Source organism: Antechinus flavipes, chromosome 3, assembly GCF_016432865.1.
Source record: "Antechinus flavipes isolate AdamAnt ecotype Samford, QLD, Australia chromosome 3, AdamAnt_v2, whole genome shotgun sequence".
NCBI lineage: Eukaryota > Metazoa > Chordata > Mammalia > Dasyuromorphia > Dasyuridae > Antechinus > Antechinus flavipes.
In genome coordinates, this window is record NC_067400.1 from 157,492,092 (window position 1) to 157,508,001 (window position 15,910).

At 34.7% G+C, this 15,910-nt stretch overlaps 1 non-coding gene and 1 pseudogene across 1 annotated transcript; one reads left to right on the top strand and one right to left on the bottom strand.

Moving 5' to 3' along the window:
• The first annotated feature begins 5,294 nt into the window (after window positions 1–5,294).
• LOC127557081 (HLA class II histocompatibility antigen, DR beta 4 chain-like) overlaps window positions 5,295–15,910 on the top strand; it is a 184,097-nt pseudogene continuing 173,481 nt past the window's right edge.
• On the bottom strand, window positions 13,433–13,537 carry LOC127558467 (U6 spliceosomal RNA). Its single transcript, XR_007952853.1, has one exon. It is a non-coding gene; the product is annotated as a U6 spliceosomal RNA (small nuclear RNA).

Below are 15,910 nucleotides of genomic sequence, written 5' to 3' on the forward strand. Positions count from 1 at the left end.
TATTTATCTATCCATTCATTTATCCATTTGTTTATTTATTCATTTATTGCGTATCTATCCTTAGAACAATTCCAATCAATAAATTAATTAACAAATAACATTGCTTACTACATTCCAAGCACTACACTAACCACTGGGGATGCAAAGACAGAAGTGAAAGAATCCTGTCTTTAAGAAACTTATAGTGTAATGGATGAGACCTATAGACACATTTACACAAGATGACGATACTGTAATTTTGGAGGTGTTGCCTCAACAGCTAAGGGGATCAGGAAGGGCTTCACAAAAAAGTTGTACTTGAGTGAGTCTTGAAGGAAACCAGAGATTCCAACAGGGAGGAGTGAGAAGAAAGACTTTGTTATCCTTATCCAGAAAATGTAAATTCATTTTTGATTTTTCCTTCTCCATAGTCACCCCAAATTCAATGAGTTGCTATTTTCTGTTAATTCTACCTCTGCTGCTGTCTTCTACCTTTGATTTCCTTTCCCTTTCTTCCACAATCACAATGAGTCTAGTCTTCACCACATTTTGCCAATTTAAAGGCAATCATTTCTTTTTTTTTTAATTATAGCTTTTTATTTACAAGTTATATGCATGGGTAATTTTACAGTACTGACAATTGCCAAACCTTTTGTTCCAATTTTTTCCCTCCTTCCCCCCATCCCCTCCCCTAGATGGCAGGTTGACCAATACATGTTAAATATGTTAAAGTATAAATTAAATACAATATAAGTATACATGTCCAAACCGTTATTTTGCTGTACAAAAAGAATTGGACTTTGAAATAGTGTACAATTAGCCTGTGAAGGAAATCAAAAATGGACAAAAAAATAGAGGGATTGGGAATTCTATGTAATGGTTCATAGTCATCTCCCAGAGTTCTTTTGCTGGGTGTAGCTGGTTCAATTCATTACTGCTCTATTGGAACTGATTTGGTTCATCTCATTGTTGAAGAGAGCCACGTCTCATCAGAATTGATCATCATATAGTATTGTTGTTGAAGTATATAATGATCTCCTGATTCTGCTCATTTCACTCATCATCAGTTCATATAAGTCTCTCCAGGCTTCTCTAAAATCATCCTGTTGGTCATTTCTTACCGAACAATAATATTCCATAATATTCATATACCACAATTTATTCAGCCATTCTCCAATTGATGGGCATCCACTCAGTTTCCAGTTTCTAGCCACTACAAAGAGGAAGGCAATCATTTCTTAATAATAGTATTCAGAGCTGGGAGAGGCCTCGGGAGACTGACAATTTCAGCCCTCTCATTTTACTAGAGAGGAAACTGAGGATGGAAAAAAGTTAAATGGCTTTTCATAGGCATGTAGGGAGAAAGTAGCAGAATCTAGATTTAAACCTATTACTTCTCACCAATACAAGTACCTCTTCAACCATGTTAAAGCAGTCTCTTTGCCTTTCAATTTTATCTTTTTTCAGACTTTTAACAGTATTATAAAATTATACTTCCTAAAGCACAAATTTGATGTCACATATCATGGTAGTAAATAAATGACTTGCTTAAGTCACCTCATTTGATCCTCATAATAACCCCATGAGGCACACAATAGTCAGAGAGATTAGGAGGCTTACTCAATATTACTTACCTAAATTAGTGGCCCAAATCTCAAGTACTTTATTATTGATCTTCCTTTACAATTTGACTTCTGCCTAACTTCGGGCATTATCTCCCACAGTTATCTGTGTACCTTTCATTTTTGCCAAATTGCCAAAGTTTCTAAAGTTCCAAACTAAAGTTTTTGGTAGTTCCTGTGCTTCTTTCCCTTTTCTGTAATTTTTATTCTTTTCCCCACCCTTTTCCTCTGCCAGTCAAAGTCTGGACTATGTATGATTGTGAACAGAGATTTCATAGGCAAAGTATAGGTACAAAGTGGGGTGAGAATTATAGAGTTAGATGAGCAACACAGATCATAAGCAGAACTCAGAGACTGTTTCTTCTTTTTTGTCATCTGGCAGTGTATGTTTTTTCTTTGTCTTCCTCTTAGGAATGACTTCAGAAGAGTTATACTTTTTGGGCCTTTGAGATTTATGTATGGGTATGTGTTTCTCTGTTCTTGCTGATGGTGAGTTGTTTTTCTTTTTGTTTCTTTATCTATCTTTTCATTTATAAATATATCATATGTCCATCAATCTGTCTGTTTATCTATCTTTCTTCCTACCTATCTATATCTAAAAAATGGCAAGTACTGCTCAGCTGTCACCAGGCTCAGCATGTTTTTCATGAGAATACTCTTTTTTGGTCATTCCCTTATACTCTCTCCCACTCCCTACCCCAATGATGTCAGAATTAAGAGCCTTTAACCACTCAAAGCTAAGTTCTCTAATATTGCTTGTCCTGTCTTTATAATATCTCTCACAGCTGTCCCCTTTTTTTTCATTTCTGTTACTACCACCCTTATTCAAGCTCTTATTACTATTAGGAGTATTACCATAATAATCATTTAGCTATTCCCTAATATTTTAGTGTATGCTTTTAGTTCTTTCTTTATACTTCTGATAGATGCATCTTCCTAAATATAGGAATATAGTTCTGCTCAATTTAATCCCCATTCAAAACCTTTTACTGAATCTGTATCATCTATGAAAGAAAGAAAAAAAATCTTTTGATTGGCCTTTGAAGCCATTCACAATCTGACCCCAGTCTACGTTTTCAGGTTTAAATCGCTTAATTCCCCCAGCGTACTTATGCTACCACTAGACAGAGCTACTGGGTTGTCTCTCAATGGAGGGAGGTCTTCAAGAGTGGGTTTGATGATTGCATCAAGCATGTTGGAGAGAAGATTCTTGTCAAACCATAGGTCAGACTAAATGACTATTGAAGTCCCCTCTGATTTGAGTTAGATTCCATGTTTATGTGATGTCTTACATTTTCTCACTTCCCTACCTTTGCTCATATCATTCCCTGTAGATAAATAAACTTCTCTCATCTCTACCGGATTTTTCTCATTCTTAAAGATTCAACTTAAATGTGTTCTGTTCCATAAAGCCTTCTCTTTTCCCCTATTTCTCAAATGGAAGTGATCTCTCTTTCATTTAATTTCACAACAGATCAATCACCATATTAAAGTATATATTTAACATACATTAATATGAAATGTATTCATCAGTATTCATGGTTTCCCCACTTAGATTTTTAAGATCCATGAGAATAAATCTTTTTCTTATTTATGCTTGTATCTTTAGCAGTGCTTAGACAAGTACATAAAACCATTTCACCACTTCAGACCATTTCAACTTTTATAGAAAGGAAGTCAAACCACTTCATGACATGACAAGGCATTATAGCAGAATTACATGGGAGGCAATGAACTCATCAATTACCAAACAAATACATATGTAAATTAGTGAAATGCCCCAAATATTTTCTAACACTTTCTCTTCTCTTCAACTTTGTCAAGTGGTAGAAGTGTAAAAGAACTTTGAGATCAGATCAAGTCCGGTCTGTGTGCCGGCTCGAACCAACCAAGTACACATTCCACCACTTCTCTCCCTCTTTGGCATTCTTCGAAGCTTCCATAGATGTAGATGAAACGTTTATTTCTTTCTGCTTTAATGCTCATTCGAGTGTGGATGAGCTGCTGGAAAGCTCTTATTGTAAAGCTCTTAGGACTTGTGCAAAGAGAATGGAGGAAGGATGACATAAGAGCATCCGGGGGAGACGGACGTAAATCTCCGGGAAAGGGGAAAAAGAGGAATGAGTCATCTTGAAGACTCAGAGCTTGGTGAGACAGCAACGGGGGCTGTCCTGGGGGGAAGCGGAAGGCTGGCGATAGCGGAAACCGAGCGCTAAGCTTCTTAGGCTTAGGGATCACTTGGGTCTTAACTCTGAGAAGGATGGTAATCTTTTTTCAAAAAGGAAACTTACATTTTGATGGTCCGTCTGAGGGAGATTGTATTCCGAATATAAGCATCTGCCTGAGAACTTTGAAACACTGTCATTTATCCTGCAGTTGTTTATTTTCAGACACCTACTAGCTATGTGATCTAGTCCAAGTCACTTTACCCTGTTTATCTAAGTGTTCTTATCCGTAAAATGAGCTGGAGAAGGAAATGGCAAACCACTTCAGTATCTTTGCCAAGAAAATTCCATGAAGAATTAGCCACAACTGAAAAATGACTGAAACCGTTTATTCTTCAAGGGCTAAAGTACAAAATATTTGATAGGAAACCCAAATTCCATGAAATCTGACACAAGAAGAGCCAGTTTCAGACTTTAGATGCTTTAGAATTCTACTTAATAAATATCACTAAGTATATAAATAATGTTACTAGTAGTCTGAGAATTTTTCAGTGTGTATCAGACAGATTACACTTGGAAACAGCTAAGATTCAATGACCCCTCAGGTTGATGTTTTACAAGTTAGAAAATAAAACTCCAACACACAAATGGTCAATACATCTGTTTTCTGTTATGAGTGCTGTGTCTTTCAATAAACTCAGGTAGACTTATTTTAACACTGAAATAGTTAACCCTGATTTACCAGTCATTGTCCAGAATTCCTCTTCTCATTCAGTCATGCTCTTCCCTTTTTTAAATCAGTGACTAGGAATATACTAGTCTCTTATGCAGTGACCCAGACATACTAGACAATGGAGAAGACTGAAGTGGTCAAGCAATACTAAAGGAAAATATTAAACACCAACATATGCTCACATATGTGGAGGTCACATTTCTGGCTTGTCTTCCCCAGGCGTTTTTTCCTTTGAATCTTGTCTGAGCCCAAATAGGGCACTAGTGACTTGTTTTTGGATAATCGTGGGGAGAATAAGACAGTTCTTCTTACTATAAAATATACCCAATCTCTGCAGAAAAACCTAGACATGCATTTGTTCCCCATAATTAGCATTTTGACTTCCTTTCTTGAAATCTCACAATGCTTGTTCCAAACATTCTCTTTTTCCATAAGCACTCTGGCGCCTCACGTCTTTTGCTAAGATGGTCAAACCCACAAAAACTCCCTTAGTTTTTTTTTTTTTTTATTGCATTCCTCATTATCTTCATCTATATTCTCCTTCCTTTACCTCTCAGAAACAAATTCATGTATTCATTATCAAAGTCAATACTTTCACTTATGTATTTGATGATACTCTGGGAGAGAGGGAACCAAGATGGTGGAATAAAGGCAGGGAATCTCCTGAGCTCTTCCTCAGATTCCTTCAAATACCTTTAAATAATAATGTTAAACAAAATTTAGAACTTTAGAACTCACAAAAAGACAAAGTGACACAATTTTCCAGTTCAGGACAACTTGGAAGGTGGGCAAGAAATGTCTGTTGCACTGCAGAATTCACTAGGCAGCCCAGGTCTTAGCAAACTCGGAAGAAGCTTCAAGGTAACTGAATCAGTGGCAGTATTGGTGGTTTTCCAGATCTCTCAGCCCACAGACACCAAAGACAATTTAAAAGGTTGGTAGGAAAGGTTTGATTTACCTAGGTGAGAATGCAGTATAGCTGAACTAGCACAATCCCAACAAACCAGAAATGTCCCTGGGAGCCACTGAAGGGCCAGATTTTGAAAATTTCAGCCCACAGATGGTAAATGACAAATGGTCACAAGGAGATTGCAGGGGCTATTGTTTTATCCATACTTGGATCTGGGTTGCAATACTAGGTGACAAGGTGAAGAGGAGCATTAGCACACCAGAGTTTGCAGCAACAGTAGAATGGGGATCCTCCTCAAAATTCCAGAGCTGAAAAGATTGTGGTTGCTCACAAACCAGAACACAGGCTAGGAGAGGAGTAAATGCACTTCTCTAAATCATACCACCTTGGAAGATACAGGTCTCTGGAAGTATCTCTGAAAACAGCTGCACAAAATCCTAGAACTTTGGGATAGTATAACCTCCTCCCTGGAAGCAGAGACCTATTTTAATAGAAAGTTAAAAGTCAACTCATAGGCTGGGAAAATTAGCAAAAAGAGGGAAAAAAATGACCATAAAAAGCTACAAGGAAGATTAAAACACACATTCAAAAGAAGATAACAAAGTCAAAACTCCTATATTCAAAGTCTCCAATAAAAATATGAGTTACTCTCAGGCCATGGGAATGCTTGAAAGGGATTTTGAAAATCCAGTAAGAGAGGTAGAGAAAAAATTGGGAAGAGAAATGAGACTGATGCAAGAAAATTATGAAAAGCAAGTAAAGGAGACACAAAAAATTATTGAAGGAAATAACACCTTAAAAATAGATTAGGTCAAATAAGACCTGGTAAAGTAGGTAAAGGAAGTACAAAAACTAATGAGGAGACAGTAATCCCCTCTTGTCTCATCTATTTCATTGTATTACCTCCATCTTCAAATGCTTTATAATTATTTTCCTCTTTTGGTCCTCACAATAACCCTGGGAGGCAGGAGCTATTATTTTCTTATTTTACAGATGAAGAGATTGAAGCAAAGAGGTTAAGTGATTTGCTCAGGGTCATACAGCTAGTTAGAGTCTGAGGCTTGATTTGAGCTCAGCTTTTCTTGAGCCCAGACCAAGCTCCACCTAACTGCCCAAATTCATTTTTAATATCTTCCTTTTTGATAGGCTTTTTCCACTTACAATACAAATATGCATAGGTCTCCCTCCCCTCTTTAAAAATAAATCTTCCTTTAATCCAGCTCTAACCCTTAAGTTACTTGTCCCTTATTTTTCCTATTCTTCATTATCAAACTTGACTAAAAAACCACTCAACATTGTACTAAGTTCTAGGAATAAAAATATAAAAATAAAGGTTCTGATCTCAAGGCCCTTGCCTTCTAATAGGGAAAGACTACACATCAGGGAGGGACTTTTTTCTTTATTAATTGTTTTATTTTTTCTGGTTACACATGTATAATAACTTAAAATATACATTTCTTTATGAATTATGTTGGGAGAGAAAAATCAGAACAAAAAAAGCATGTGTTGATTTACATTCATTCTTCATAGTTCTTTTTCTGGATACAGATAGCATAATTTATCCAAAGTTTATTGGGATTGCCGTGGATCACTGAAGCACTTAGAAGAACCAAGTCTTTTTCTTTAAATTTTTTAAATTTAAAATTTTTTATTATTATATCTTTTTTATTTACAAAGCATATGCATGGCTAATTCTGGCATGAATGGAAAGTAAAGGAAAGTAGAAATTCTGTTCTGGATGCTTAGAATACATCACTTTGTCTCTTCAGAAATAATTTTCTTTGTGTGAGTAGGTAAGGGGAGATATGGCTAAATAATTATTTTCTTCTCTCATCTATTTTTATTTTTTGAAATGTTTCTTTTATGCACTGTATAGATTAGCTGCATTTAAGTGCTAAAGAGTAACTGAGGGGATGTTTGTTTTATTTTTTGTGTATTAGATATTCAAGGCAATTTTAATATTTAGTAACTAATCTATAGAATAAATCTACATTACAAATATTAGGAAGAAATCTGAATTGTGGCCAAAAGTCTTTTATTTTTCTCCACTAAGTAATATTTTATCTTTTCCAATCACATGTAAAGATAGTTTTCAACATTCATTTTTATAAGATTTTGGATTGCAAGTTTTTTCTCCCTCCCTACCCACCTCCCCAAGATGGCAAGCAATCTGATATAGGGTATATATGTACAATCATATTAAACATTTTCACATTAGTCATGTTGTGAAAGAAGAATCAGAACAAAAGGAGAAAACCACTAGAAAGAACTGCCCCCCCCCCACCGAAAAAAAAGTGAAAATAATATGCTTTGTTTTTATTCAGACTCCACAGTTCTTTCTCTGGATACAGATAGGCTTTTCCAACATGAGACCTTTGGAATTGTCTTAGATCGTTGTATAGCTGAGAAGAGGTAAATCTAACAAATCTGACCACCACACACTGTTGCTATTGCTGTGTACAATGTTCATGTAAGTCAAAATGCTACTTTATTACATTCATATACCACAACTTGTTCAACCATTTTCCAATTGATGGGCATATCCTAAATTTCTAATTCTAAACTGCTGTAAATATTTGTATACATGAGAGTCCTTTGCCTTATGAAAATTCTTTTGAATATATGAAATAGTGTAATTGGATCATTTTAATTATATAGTGCTGTAGAAAGAACACCGTGCTTCAAAAACTTCCTTCTAGTACTTACTAGCCATGTGACCATGAACAAATCACTTAAATTCTTGAGTTTTATTTCCCTAGTTTAAAATGAAGAAATAGTAAAGTTGCCTAATTCCTAGGAATGTTGTGAAGAAAGTGATTTGTACACCTCAAATCAACACATGTAATTTAGTTGATTATCCTCTCCTTGAAAGTACTTTTTCTATATTTTTACTGACCTATCTGGGTATGATTCCCACCAATGGAATGTAAGCTTCTTGACAGTAAGAACTGTTCTCATTTTTGTTTTTGTGTTCCCAGTGCCCAGTGTATACTTAGCAGTTGAAAAAGGTTGTTGAATTGATTTGATGTAATTATGAATATTAAAATACATAATATACATACATACTTACCTATATATCTTTATATATAAGGTAACCTTTAATCTTTCTAGATGCTATGGAAATAAGGTGAAAGGCTTCCCTTTAACATTGTACTTTTATTCATAGTGCAAGATTATGCTGAGTTTATTAGCCTAACATTAGTATTTTCCTTTATGTGTCTGGTTCAGTAGTTCAAAGGATTTAAAGGAGTCTAGAGACAAAGAAGAATGAATTGGCAGTTTTCATTTTCATCAAATAGCTTTTATTAAATGCCATGTGGACTTGGGGCCATGCTGGGTATTATAAAAACAAGCTTAAGCTTAAATTGTCTCAGGTGATCATGCTGGAAAGATTTTTTATCTCTCTCCCAAATTGACCTTCTTTTGTTTTGCACATAAAATATTGACTTCAAAGTCCCAGTAGCCAATTTGTCCTTATAGATGATGGCTTCTCTCCTTGCCCTTTTATTATTCAGAGGTTGGGCATTTGATAGGGCAGAAATCCAGAAAGAAGAAACTGAGGAATCTAAGACACCAAGTTCAAGAAGGTTAAAATGATGCAAGATTCATCTTCTATTAACATTCATAACTTTTATGTATGGAAGCTCAATTTCGTGATTCTGCATTTCTGAAGTGAATTATTTACAATGAGAAAAGGAGAGAATATCAAACTTCAGCGTGACAAAAAGAGATAGGGCTAAAGTAAAGGACAATTGAGAAATGTAGTTCCCTAGAATGAGTAATATAACTTTTTTTTTTTTTCTGAGAAGAATCATTATAGTGTGTAACAGGAGAAAAAGCACTGGGCCCTGGAATCAGAGAAAATTAGATCAAATGTCATCTTTGATGCTTACTGTGTGTGTGACCTTGAACAAGCTTTTTAATCTTTTTTTAAACCAAATTTTACTTTTCAAAATTACTGAAATATATTTTCTTTCCTTCTCAGTCATTTGTTTGGGAAAAAAGGTAAAATTTTGGTAACAAATATGCACAGTCAAACAAAAAAAAATTCCTTCATTGGGAATATTTTATAGTAATTTCTCTGGGCCTCTGGTACCTCATCTATAAAATAGGGTACTGGATGGCTTCTGAGGTATTTTTGAACTCTAAGTTGATGAAGCTTTTTCATTGTGAAGTCCCTAGAGAACCTGGAGAGGTGACTAGAGTTTGTGTGATCCATCTGGCAAATGGAAATGCAGAAATTCTAAACATAAGGACTATATCCATCTTTTCTTTATTTAGTTTGGATTTGATGAACAAATTCATATGGTTATATTTTATTCACTGGTGAAGTAGTTACACAAAGGTCAGGGAGAATCCTAATGACGTCTATGACCAAGAGACCATAGTAACATGTGAATACATTCTGAAAAGTCAGAGAGAGTTCACACTTTGCATCAGTAAGATGAGTCTCTTCACTGGTAAAATCTTGGATGCTTGATAACAATGGTACATAAATAATAAATAATTCAGTAACATTGCCAGAGTAGAAAGGAATCTTCTGAAATAAAAATAGAGACAAATTTCTATAGCTGCTTGGTTATTGGTACAACTAAAGAGATAGCATAGTATGATGGGAATAGCACTGAATATAGCATCAGAAGATTTGGGTTCAAATTCCAAATTTGCTATTTATTAGTATGAGGTTGGGAAGTCACTTAACTTCTCAGGTTTCAAGTTCTTCATCTGTAAATTGAGGAAACTGGATTGTATGAATTCTAAGATCCCTTGGAGTTCTAAAATTATGATCCTAAGATTCCTACCTACCATCAGGGCATAGATAATCCTATGGAAGATAAAATATTTGGGGGAACATGAATTCTTAATGATTAGCATTATCTGAAAATTGATACTTTAAGAGGTTCTAGAAATAAGGTAACTGTATATCCTGTACCTTTTATTCTCATTGATCTAGACTGAGTCAGTTTATGGACTAATTCAGAAATTCAAAGGTGATCAGGGCTTCTTTAGGATACTTATACTTTTGTCACTCGTTTTTGGCATAGAAGTGGAAACTTACTCAAGTGTGCAGATTCTCAAAGACATGATCAAATGAATAAAAGGGAAGCTAAATTGTGTTCTCTCAGAGTACATGATGGAAGTTATAAATGGTCATGGGCCAGGTGATTTACAACACCTTAAGAGATTTTCTAGCTCACAGAAAGTATGGAGAAGATTGTTGTCCAGGGAACAGAAATATGCTTACATTTCTGGTTTAGTAAAAACTTAAGATTCCCAGTACCCACTGGAAAGGTTATCAAAGTATTTGCTTGTCCTATTAGATGGTCAGACTCTTTGACTTTGCTGTTAGCTGTATTAGAATCTCTTGAGGCTCAAGGTTTGTTCACCTGCTTTCCCCGTGGTCCTATATTTACAAAGAAAAAGAGGGGAATTGTAAACAATTGGGGGTTTTATTTTGTCCTATATAGCTGACAGTTTTTTAGGTTCTCTCTGTTTCTGTCTTTTTCTGTCTGTCTTTCTATCTTTCTCCTTACTGCCCCTGCCCCCTTTTTTCTCTGTTTCCCTTTGTCCTTGTCTTTCTTCCTATGTTCTCTCCCTCCCTCTCTCTCTATCTGTCTCTCTCACTCTTTTCTCTTCTCTCCTCTTCTCTCCTCTCTTTTCTTCTTTCCTCTCCTCTCCTTTTCTCTCCTCTCCTCTCCTCTTCTCTCCTTTCCTCTCCTTCCCCCTCTCTTTGTGTTTCTGCTTGTCCCTGTCTGTCTGTCTCTCATTGGATTGGTTTTATTTGAATTTCCTTTTTGGGCTCCATTTTCAAGAGTACAGTCATGCAGGGGTCCTCAAACTACAGCCCACGGGCCAGTTGCAGCAGCTGAGGACGTTTATTTCCCTCACCCAGGGATATGAAGTTTCTTTATTTAAAGGCCCACAAAGCAAAGTTTTTGTTTTTACTATAATCCGGCCCTCCAACAGTCTGAGGGACAGTGAACTGGCCCCCTATTTAAAAAGTTTGAGGACCCCTGATAGTGCAATGGAATTGAGAACCGTATTTTGAATCAGAAAATTTTAGCTCCAACTCTAATTCTGCAACTTGGTATTTGACCTAAGATAATTCACATCCTTTCTCTAATTTCTCACCTTTAAAATGAGAAAGTTTGTTTGCTTCTCTATGATCCCTTCAAGCTTTAAATCTTAGCAGTTTATGAACTACTTCTCTTACTGAATTTTCTTGTAATCAATTATTACTAGGCTTGATTATTCCCTAAATGCAGGCAAGGCAGAATTTGGTGTGAGTAAGAATTGTTAAACTGTCTTGAAGTATCTCATCATAGAGAAGAAAGAATTATGGCTTCAAACTTAATGGAAACAGTTCTAATTGTATTGCTCTTAATTCAAATATGATCTCCTTGAGACCAAGAGCTCCCTTGTTTTTCCATATCATTTCCCAGTACTTTGCATCTAACCAGAATTTGCTAAAGGCTTTTTTTTTGTTCATTCATTCATTCATTCATTTATTCCTGACATTACCAATAAGAACTAATTAAATGACCAATGAAAAGTCATTTCAAATCTCTGGCCTTCAGTTTCCTTGTCTTTAAAATAAGAGAACTGGAATAGAAAATCACTGTTTCCTTCTACAATTCTTTAGTTTAAAAATTCTTTGGTTCTGTGAGCCATTAAGCTCATATGAAAGATAATTCCCTTTTTCAATACTTTTTCTGACTAGTAAAGAAGTCGACTTTCCTTATCATCAGCAGCAAGGACTGTTAATCAACTGCAACAAAATATATTGATTTAAAAAATTACATGGCTTTTGCTTGGATCATTTCAAGATATGTTGTCATTCAAAAGAACAATTAATATTGGTATTATGTTCTTTCCACAAAGCATTGACTTCAGGATGCCAATCAGTCATTTAAGAAAGTCATCTTTAATTTTTCCTCCCTTTATAATCCTAATGTTTGATATTTCTTTCCTGGAGAAATTCAAAGGATTTGTAATCATCCTGGGCATTCAGTGCTTCTGGAGTCAAGTCTGTACCTTCAGTTTCTGTTGATACATATTAAGAATTTTGTACTTCTGTAGTTTGACTGACATTTTGATAACACTGCAGATAGAGTATTTTTAAAATTTGCTTTTCAGTAGAGTAATACAATTTAATGTTATCTATAATGTCCGGGCTAGCTCTCTGGAGGGCCTCAAGATCAGTCAGTCAGGATCAGTCAAAGTCCTTGGTCTTTAGGGAGAAAAGTGAAGGAGGCAGACAAACTGGCATAAGGTTTGCCAAAGATCAATTCTGGACTCTGGAGTCTGGAGCCTGAAGTCTCTCTCCTGTTCTTCATCCTTCAGCCAAGCAACTCTGATCTCTCTCCCTCCCCGCTCCAATCCTTGCCTACATTTACCTCACTACCACACATTCAGCAAACAGCAAGTTTTATTTAAGAACTATGATAATGGAGTTGAGGTTAGACTGACTTAGAGGGGACTAAAGCTATCTTTCTGAATTTTCCTCTGTTTCATATCAACTTTTTTATATCATGGTACTGGTGACGTTTTTAGAGAATAATTTTATCAAGGACTCAATAAATTTGTGTCTTTTTGTTTATCTATAATACTTGAACAAGCCATGAGTAAATCAAAGACTTTCAAATTGATAAAGACAGTGCAAATGTTATGTTTTCAAAAATTATTTGGTCTGTGAACAATAGCAAGGAAATAACAAATCCTGAGACTGAGAAATAAAAAACTCCCAGACTTATTATCTTTGTTATTTTGTTTTCATATCCTATTGTTTTCTTTTGTTTATGGATTTTTGTGTGTGGAGTATAGAAGAAAACTTGAATGCTTTGCATTCAACTTAAAATGTTGAATATTTGGAGCCATCATTGTTACTCATATCTACTTTTACTTTTTGATGCCTTTTGTTAACAAAAATGAGATTAAAATTACATTTGATTGAAATTTAGTAAAAAGGTCTTGGTAGTAGATATATACAATTCTTAAGTTTTTAAAAATTATCTTTTATTTAAAAAATATGGAATACTTCATGAATTTGAGTATCATTCTTGCAAAGAAGTCATGCCAAATCCCTGTTTTACTCCAATTTTAGCATGTGTATTCCTGAAATGAGCACCACTGTGAAGTTTTGAGACAATAATTCTGTATTTTATTTAGCCACACCATTTCTTACATTTGTAAAGAAGATAAAATGTCAATATCTACTCTTGAAATAGCGATTTTGTCATTCATCATAAAATGGTGCATATAAACTTTCTATTTTCTCTTTTAATGTAACTTTCATTTTCATTGTGTTTAAATTTCTTGAGACCAGAGGTTCCTGAAAATTTTCCATGTCCTTTTTCTTTAGGACTTCTCTCTCTCTCTTACAATGTCTTTGACTCTCCATTTTTGTAGTAAAGTTTTTGATTGATGTCAAATTGTTTATTTTGTGCTATGAACTGCTTTGATTTCTTGCTATTACAATATAATTTTGATTTTTTTCAATTGCTGTTTCAAGAAATCTAGAATTTCTGATATCCTTTTGTTCTTCATCTATCGCTACATATTTATTTTTTGGAGGGGCACCTTTAATTAAATGATGGGGTATTCCAGATTTCTAGTCCCCATAATAGACATTAGTGTTATCTTGAAATGTTTTTCAACAGATCTTTAAGAGTTTTCTTTTATTGATTCTATCATAACCATATAACTCAAAAGAACAATTAATATTGGTATTGTGTTCTTTCCACAAAGCATTGACTTCAGGATGCCAATCAGTCATTTAAGAAAGTCATCTTTCTTTAGGAGTATCCTTGATAGTTTTACTTTTTTTTTTTTTTTAAATAATGTTCTACTGTGACAATGGATCGTGCAATATACTGTGTCCAAGCTCTAAGGCATTTTTATACTTTTTGTCAAATATTGTTGGAGAATACATTTGTTCATCATATTTATAGCAAATGCCAGATTTTAAACATTGTTCTATTCTAGTATTGTTGATCCCCTAGTTGTACTCATTCTACTGAATACAAAAAGAGGCTTTTCAAAATTATAGTCCATAGCCATTTCATTTCCCAAATCATTTGATACTAATATTACGTTTTTGCCATCCATCTTGCCATTATACCGCATATTGGTTATTTAAATGTAGATTTTCAACACCATCAGTATTTTCAGCTTTTTTCTCTTCAAATAAAGAAATTTTTTCTCATATTTTGTATAATATATATTTTAAAAGGAAGTTATTTATTAAAACTCTCCTATGTTGATCTGCAGTATATCATGGTGTAACTTGAAGCTGAGGTTATCAATCACAAAAAAGTTAATATATATTTCTAATTTTGTTATAATAGCATACTGCTACATAATAAAATCATTTGTCTCTTTAGCCTATTTTACTCATACTCCCAGTTTGTCTGCTTTAGTGATCAATGTTAGTTTTTATGTGAAAGTGAATCACTCTCTCCAATATTCTTCTTGTTAAACTAATCATCATGATGGGTCCAGGCCAGCTAACTTCTACTTCTCTAGTCTTCATCTTGACTTTTTAGGCTTAAAAAATATAACTGCTGCTATCTCATCAAGGAATTCTCCCCAGTACTTATGAATACTTTAACCTGGGAATATCTAATCATTTTGATCCTTTTTCATCCTGGAGTATACCTTCTCTAGTCTACCCCTTTCCCCAATTAATGAATTTTTCTTGGGGCTTCAATTTTGTGGAGGAAACCAAAGTCGGTCAATCCTTAGTCCCTTTCTGACTCTGTTTTTGACTTTCTGAACTTTAAAACTATGACTCCATGACAAGTGCCTTCTTCTTCCCTACCCCACTTTTCTCCTCCCCCCAGTTTTTCATCTTTTTTGGTATGTGTTGTCTTCCTCCATTAGAAACTAATCTCCTTGAGTGCACTCTTTCCTTTCACCTTTATTTGTATTCCCGGCACTCAGGAGAGTGTTTTTGGCACATGTTAAAAACTTAACAAATAATTCTTCCTTCCTTCCTTCCTTCATTCCTTCCTTGTTTCCCTCCTTCCTTCTTCCTGTCTCCCTTCCTTCCTTCCTTTCTTTTCTCCCTCCCTCCCTTCCTTCCTTCCATCCTCCTTGCCTTCCTTATGGGTTTCAGTTTCTAGGTATGTAAAAAGGTGTTGAAATAAATGATATTTAAGATTCTTTTAAGTTTTAATAATCCTTGGCTAAGTTATCTGCCAAAGAAACAACTCTTGCTGTCTAGAGGTTAATACCATTTGTAGCACATAATAAGCAATTCATTTATGCTTTTTGAATTGTATACTTCTCTTTGTTCAACTTAATTCTTAATTTTAATTGGAAATTTTTGGAAAAGAAATACAACTATATTGGCAAAAATACTCAGAAGACTGAAAAAATATGAATTATTTCCTAAATGCAAATCCTACCAAAATATCTTTCATAGAAAAAATTCTGCTAATAAATGCACAAGATTATGGTAATGTTTGGTTATATGTTTACAACATTAAAATCCAAACCA